Below are 8,324 nucleotides of genomic sequence, written 5' to 3' on the forward strand. Positions count from 1 at the left end.
AAGTAATATCTTCCTTTTAATGTTGTGAAGCGATGGTAAGTAGATCTGAGGCCTCTCTCCTGAAGGTCCTCCAGGCAATCTCCTACCCCCCCCACCACCACCACCACCCCTGACTCCCTCGCACACTCACATAAACACGTTTTCCAACACTACCAGCTCTCTCTTTGAGATTACTGGGTAAACAGTGGGCTCTTTTTCAAGGAAGTGTACGTATGTATGTACAGGACAAGTAGAGTTCAGTTGGAGCCATTACACAAGAGCTTCCACATGCATTCATTCAGCATCAATCTAATACAGAAGCCATGGAGCTTGCTCCTCCTTAAGTGGCACTTCAGACAGGAAGCCCACGAAGAACATGTGCCACTAAAGTTCTTTAAGCAGATGTTTTCTGTATATTTTAGTTTGAGTGATACATGCTCAAAGCTTTGGCCTGTTTGAAAGGACTCAAACTGTTCATGGAGGCTGGTAGCTGCATCTAGGGACGTAAACTACAGCTTTAAATTTGTGACAACCATCTCTCTTGATCAACAGAGAAATACAGGGCTGTTTTGAATGTGTAGCCTAAATCTTGGCACACTCATATAAGACTAGATACATATCAGTCGTTTTTTTGTTTGTATGTTTTTACATAACCACTGGCTCTGTTCTTTTTTCACGAGATCAGTCCTAAAGGCATCAGATGCAGCACACACACAATTCAATCAGAACGGAGCCTTTCTCTCATTATATGTAAAGACATCTTTCTACTGTAAGGGCTTGTACATTTGGCAAATCACAGCTGGGTGATATGACTTAGACTTATTTCAAACTTTTACCTCTATTATGATTCATCACTAATCCCTTTGGCACTTATCAGTCTCCTTTATTTTGAGAGCCAAGGATGAGTCTTTATTGTCTCAATAAAATAACGCAGAAATGCCTAAAAGGACCCAGTCAGCAGGTGAGGCCATAGTGGAGGTGTCTGCATCATTGTTTCAGCTCATCCAGACCACAGGTTTAAAAATGAGAACCCATAGGTTTCCTCAAGTCTTTTTCACTGAATTACTGGGATGAGGGAAAGAAATTACAGCAATCACATGACCAGTCTCTGGGTCACCTGGGATTAGGGAGTATATTTGCTCAAAGTGCTGTGTGAGATCATACAGGGTGCTTCTATTGGAAATTAAGATCAGACTGAACGGGCTGGCTGGAGCAAGGCAAGCTGACGTCAGTTTGTGGTCACCAAATCACCAATCACCAAAAACTCAACCCACAGTTTATGAGGGACAATCCCTATTGGTGATAAGAAAACATAAGGCCAGAATTATTATGCACAACCCCCCCCCCCCCCCCCCCCAAAAAAAAAAAAAAAAGTCTGGAGAACACAAGACTAGAGGTATGTAAAACGGTGCAAACTTATCCTAATGTCAAAGCTGAGCAAAATAAGCCAGGATGGATTTAAAGCTTCCATTCAGAAACTTTCTTGTTTCTTTCATTTATTTTTTACTTGTTGAAATATAATCCAACAAATAACTTTAAGCTATTATATTTGTTTCTAAAGGTAAAAAGGAGGCATATATCTTTGTGATAAATTATCATTTTATTAGCTCATAGTCAGAAGACCTCTAGGTTAAACACACAACACTAGAGTATGTGGAAGTTTCTGGTACAACAGAGTCCTCACCTCAGTTCAGAGTGAGACTGCCTTCATGTGCTGGCATTAACGAAGTGTTGGCACCATTAAGAACCGTGTCAGGACTCTGAGTAGACCCAAACCGCTTTCTGGTCTGGACACTGTCTCTGCAAATCAACATTGAGTTTAATTAAGCCAAGCCACGCTGCACTGACCCAACATTACTGTTTAAATTGGCAAAGCCAAAGGAAACCTATTTACTGGGAGCAACAAAGGCAGTTTTATGTGACTGCAGGGAAGTAGATTGCAAGGCTAATATTTGTAAATTGTTATATTTGATTTCTGTATTTATTGAGTGTAATTTCTGAGCTCCTCTGCGGCAAATTTAGCATCAAACGTGCGGGTGTGTGGCCCAGCGGTCAGACGGCAGGCAGCCAGAGGTTTGGCTGGTTTGGAAGGACCAGCTCAGGCTTGATTACTGGGGACGAGTTCTCAGGTCCAGTAGATTAGGAGAGGAGAGAAGAGGAGAGGAGAGGAGAGGAGAGGAGAGGAGAGGAGAGGAGAGGAGAGCAGTTTTACTCTTGTTGGAAAAGATGCATTTTATTAATTGAAGATTAAATCAAATCACTTCTCCCCTCACGTATTTGACACAAGTTCACTGTTAAGGACCCTCCAAAATGACTGGAGTCATAGCAGTAGTTGTGATGAAAATACTCAAGAGAACAAGATATTTTCTTCAAAAGACATTCAACATGGAATCACATCATACACATGTCATTAAACCTTTAACTTGAAGATTTAGGCGGAGCAGACCGAACTAAAAGGAGTCAAGGCTGTCCAATAATCATATCACAGTTTGGATGTTATCATCAGCACAGTAAGGTAACAAGCCTACACAGCAGGAAAAGTCAGCTAAACCTCTCATCCTCTCTGCTCACTGTGACACAGCATCTGATTTGTTTAGCCATTCATCGCTGCAGCTCATCAAAGAGGATAAGAAATGCATCAGTCCACGGAGAAACAGCCTGCATTAGCTGGAGCAGGCCATGTAATTGACTACAAAAAACTAAGTCAGTCAGTCAGTCAGTCACGGAGGACTTAAAATAGCCTCTCGATGAAACACACACACAGTGCAGCCTCTATTTCTGCAATGTGTGGTGCAAAAAGAGAAGCCTGTCCTTCAGAAGTGTTGCTATTTCTGTTGACCACAAGGCACCAAATATTCTATCATTAGGGAAACTAGGAGGGAGAGGAAATACCACTGGGGAGCACACGGGCTCCGTGCAGCCACACAAATGGACCTAGCTGACAGGGCTGTGGTTAAAGTGGTTGTAGACTGTCATGTTACTGGGAACAATTTTGATTTCCACAATACATGTGTTTTAAACTATCACAAAAGTGATTCTTTCACACTGAGATATAATTAACCAAATCTCTGCTCTTTCCACTTTCCATCCTTAATTGATATGATGCACTACTGCTATAAATACCTGGAATTAGAGTTTAAAAAAAAAAAAGTAAAACTGAAGCGCAAACACTAATGGCTGAATCAAACAGAGCAACTATGGCTGAAAATCTACATGAAAGAGCTTGAAGATGAAGTTGATGGAAGGCAGTTAACTCTTTCTTCAAAGGGTTTTTTCTAAAATAAATTATGGTCTTGACATTGGTTTAACTTTTTCGAACACTTGTCTTGTCAGTGACTGGCACCGTTACCTGTTACTTGGTTGGACTTGCTTATTGCCTTTCAACAACATTTGATTAATTTTCTACCATTTTTAGTTTACTTGCAGTAGTTTTTTTTTGCCACAACTGCAAAAGTCATGGATTCACAATTAAACTTTGCAGGAGACTTTTATTTTGAAATAACAGGCACAGGCTGGATTCTGAATTCCCTCACTCTGTTCACTTTGAATGACAGGAACAAATAAAGCCAAACTGTCCGACAACCATGACATCAACTGACATAATCACCTCCATCACCTCAGTAATATGTTAAACTAAACCCTATCAGTAACCACAATGTCAAAAAACGAATCTGACACACGCACACTAACACTCGGAAACAAATGCTTGCTAAAAGACTAAGTGCATTTGATTAAATGGGAAAGGATCCCAGAAATGTTTCTAGCCAGATTACATTAGGACACAGTGGAGTTCTGATTCTCATAAAACAATGTCAGACATCCAGCCAACCAAGAGTACGATAACCACTTTTTGGAGTGTCCTGTTTTAGCTCAAGATACTGACAGAAATACATATTGCAGGTTTGAAATATTTTCACTCACTGTACATGCTAAAATCCTGTTAATTGTTTTTAAACCCAACACTATGTATTCCTGTATTTGTTAACTGGTTCAAGGATGACTGACAGTTGGGTGCTTTAAAGTCCCATCCGCTTCTTTGAACAGGCTGAGCGAACAATGAATGTATAAGTTATGTTCCATGTTCAATGTAAAAACAAGAAACATACATCTTAATCAGATTTACACTAACCAGAACCTGATGTGCGTGCACCAACTGGAAAGACATAGTATCATCCAGTATGTGACGTACCATAAAGAATTCACTGTCCCTCCAAAAAAAAAAAACTCCTAATTTGATCACGACTTGGCCACATTTAAAATGAAATGCATTTTCAAACTTTACAACACAAGAGGTTTTGGGTTTTACTCTTGGATGACGATAAAGTTATCTGGATAATTGGCGGAACCTGCACCAAAGGACACAACCTTGAATAAAAGTTTTCACATGGGGAATAAAATCTAGTTATAAGGCCTTAGCTGAAAAATATGTTGTGAGGGAAAAGCTATGAACACGACATTAAAATAATATGATCAACCTCTCAAAATGACATGACCAAACAATCCACTGTAGCAATATTTGAAGTTGTATATCTGGCCATCCGATGAATGTATAGTATTCACTCTTCCACTGTGTCTGTTTTAGGTCTTTAACATCTCTTGAGGGAAACATCTGACAGTTTAGATACTAAACTCTCTTCTACGTTTAGTGTGTCTGTTGCTTGATACCAGTGTGGTGTATGGATTTAGCAGAGAATTTAGAGAATTGCAGTCCAGAAACTCTGAAATGTTACAAAATGCCTCAGACAGCTGAGGGGAACTGTAGAGTTAGGACATTATTCTTTGTGGCTTTATTAATTGGACATCTCTCACATACAAGTAGTCATTTGATCCATTGTAAATTTGCCACACTTGCAGCTAATTAAGGCTAGCCCAGTAATACTTAGAGCTCAATGTCTACAGTATATGAACAATATCATCCACCATCACAGACTGAGAAATGCACATCTTGCACTGTATGATTGAATGAACAACTGTAGCCAAATCATTTAACATTTACCTTTGGCCTATAAAGTTGACTGTGTTGCTCACAACTGGACACTAACAGAAGAGAAATATCAACACACTACACTGTGCTGTGATGTAAAGTGCTGTACTCCACATTAGACAATATCAGCATGTGTAGGCCTGCTAATAGATAACTTACTGGAGATGGGAGAGTTCTTTCATCCCATATGCTCCCTGTGGTCTCAGCAGTCTGACAGGGTGACAGTGTAACCATGACCTGATTACCTGTCCCCTGAAGCCTGTAATCACTAAAGCCAGCAGACAGGCACTGTCGGTTCACTGACAGGGAGGATAATTGAAGGTGACGTTACATGCTGCTGACCCAGCTAATGAAATATGAAAACAAAGAGCAGGGACAATACAGCAGGGCATCAGAGATGCTGAAGCTACAGAGCAGGACATTTTCTGTCTATTCACCAGCAACTTTTTTCATACAAACAAGCATTTAAAATTATGATCTCCAATTGATGATCTGTAGTTTGGACTCACTTAGTGACAGGCCATATTCCCATCAGGTTATGTTCTATCAGGACCTGGATTTCGGCTTATTAGCTAAGTCAAAATAGCAAACAATCTCCAGACAAACATCTCAAAACATCAGACCATCCTCATCCGCTGCCTTTGAATGCAGTTCTTTGACAGAAGGAGATTTTCCGTGGCAGCCCGGGGATATGGAGTTGTGCTGGAGGACAACATACAGTACAGAAATACAAAACACTATTTGCCTTGGGGTACAAAGTGCATTGCAGCCTCTCCTCCCTCAATCATCAGTTGGTTAAGGTCCCACCTAAATGTTTATCACTTTATCTTAATGTTGCCTGGATGAGCTATCTCCTTTATGAGCAAACAATTGCCATACTAGTGTAAGTCAGAACATGTATTGACAAAACAACCACAGCCAGTCTAAAACAATTAACCACAGTGGTTAGTGATACGACATGTTTGCACCTGTAGGCCTACACACATATTATGCGACGGTTAATAAAACTAAAAAATACATATTTTCCCCAGTCAGCCACACTTTGTCATTCTTCTCCATCTTGGAAGAGCTAGACCAATAAATCAGACAGGCTGCTATAACCTAAATACATGTATGTTATGTAAGATATACCCTATTGATAATGTTTCATATAAATGACTAGAAAAGTAATGAGAAATTGCGGTGAAGACATTGAGGTCATTGAAATTTCAAAGGGCAGAGGATGTTGTTATGATGCCATTTTGCCTTTGAGACAAACTGTTTGTAAAAATGGGCTATGCACATAAAATCGCCTTGCCGAAATTCTACACACACACACACACAAAAAAAAAAAAAACTTGAAAATTGAAGTAGAAATTGTTCAAAATGCTGATGAATTTCACAGAATTATCCTAATTTTCAACCATTTATTTTGATATGGTTGCTACATTTTCTTCTGGACACACCTTACGTTAACAGCAGGCTAGCTGTTCTCAGTGCATTGGCAAGTCATTAAAATGTTGACCTCCTCATTTAAATGCAAAGTCTTATTTCAGTGGTCAGCATCTCTTTCTGAATATTTACACTCAACATACAGTCTAGCTCCATCTGATATGACCAGTAGCTAGGGTTACCTCACAGCGAGGCATTTCTGTCTAACAGGTAGGCTATTTGTCAACTAGGCAGTAAGTCTCTACTTCACTCTTTGTTTCTATGGCAGAAATGCATTTCTTGTTATGTATTATGTAAGATTAAATAATAAATATACCACTATAAGATAATGTTCAATGTTTCCTGTCTCTGCCTAAACTTTTGTAATTTTCTGTAAGCCACTTGGTTGTTTGCATTAAACTGGTCTGTTGAAGACTTACCTATAAAAATTGAAAAATATTTTATGATAGAGAGTTAAATTTGTGGTTTTAGTGTTGCTTTCCTTATTAAACGGGCAGTCGAGAATTATTTCATTAGTTTAGCACCTCTACACTTTAATTCCATTTACCTTATGTTAGCTGTTAGCTAAAGTTAAGCAAAATGTTTCTGTTTAACTGACATAACTGTGTTAGTTTTATTTTTTTTAAAGTCTTGTCACTTTCAATCTGTTTTTAAGTTTTGTTTATTATGGGGTTTTTTCCCCCAAAAAGAACATTTGATGTTTCTTGTCTCTGCCTTATTTGCATTACACTTGAAAACATAGCCTAGCTCTTGATACGGAAAATGTTTTGTGACAGAGTGTCTCATGTTTTAAGTGTTACTTTCCATTTTAGTTCTCATTCATTTAGTGGGTTTCAACGGCTGTGTTTTCAACAAACACCAGAAACTGCCTCCACTGTCTCACATTGTAGCATTTTTGAGACTTGAGATGAGTTTATAATAAAATTCAAATCAACATTTGTTACCTTTTTAGTGACTGCTGAGTGACTATTGATGTTAATGTAACTAATTCACTCTTTTCCCTCAGTCACTGTCAGCTTTGGGTACAGGGACCTCACTACTTAACAGAGTGAGTTTGTATTTATCACAACAGCCTTCATTGCATTCAAAAACCTGCTATGTAAAGTAGAAGTGGGTAGCCTGCTGTAGGCTTCTGCACATTTACAGAGTAGCTAAAGCAGAGTTGTATAAAGCCCTCCATCAGGGCACTTCGGTATATCACATGTAGGCTACAGTAGCCTACCATAGCCTACTGTACTCACACACTGACACCTACAGTCATGAAACCACAAAAACAACAACTTACCCATACACTGCTAGATCGCCAACATTCATAAACTCAGCTGAGCGGTTGCTGTCATTATGTTATGATGTTAAACAAACATAGACGAGTAACCAACGAAGAAAAAAAAACAGTGTTAACGTGATGTGAAGTGAGGCTCCCCTCCCTCTACAGCGCACAAGACAGACAGCAAACACACTTCCTCACATAACCACACACACGTGTTTACTCCACTTACCCCGCCGCCCTCCGCCAGCTTCTGTCAATACGGATGATAAATGTGGATTTAGATAAATATGTTTATCAAAGTGTCTCCGCTGGACTCACTCAGCCAGAGCCTCGTCCGCTATGTTTAGGAAACTGACAAACTCATAGGAGCAGCGATTTTAGCTCCTCCCACCAGTGTGTGTGTGTGTGTGTGTGTGTGTGTGTGTGTGTCAAGTTTCCTCCTAGAAATGAGTGTGTAAGATGTGTAAGCATGCATGCGTGTTTTTGTGTGTTATGGTGCGCAAGTAATTATGTGTGGGTCTTTGAGTCAGTATGGTGTTATGTGTGATGGGAATGCTTTAATGTTTTTTAAAAATAGATTATATAAACTGATGACTCAGACAACAAGTTCAGGCATAGGCCAAGCCCAGCATATACTGGTCAAAGGTCTCACACGCAAAA

At 39.5% G+C, this 8,324-nt stretch overlaps 1 protein-coding gene across 1 annotated transcript in view; it reads right to left on the minus strand.

Annotated features, from left to right (window-relative positions):
* The window catches only part of LOC146989984 (myocyte-specific enhancer factor 2A-like), a 41,573-nt gene extending 33,568 nt beyond the window's left edge, over positions 1–8,005 (minus strand). Inside the window, exon 1 of the mRNA XM_085767196.1 lies at positions 7,894–8,005. The gene's annotated coding sequence lies outside the window, so the exon portion shown is untranslated. The remainder of the gene's footprint in view (positions 1–7,893) is intronic.
* Positions 8,006–8,324: the final 319 nt, after the last annotated feature.

Source organism: Trachurus japonicus, chromosome 3 (genome assembly GCF_045865225.1).
Source record: "Trachurus japonicus isolate A0001 chromosome 3, Traja_1.0".
NCBI lineage: Eukaryota > Metazoa > Chordata > Actinopteri > Carangiformes > Carangidae > Trachurus > Trachurus japonicus.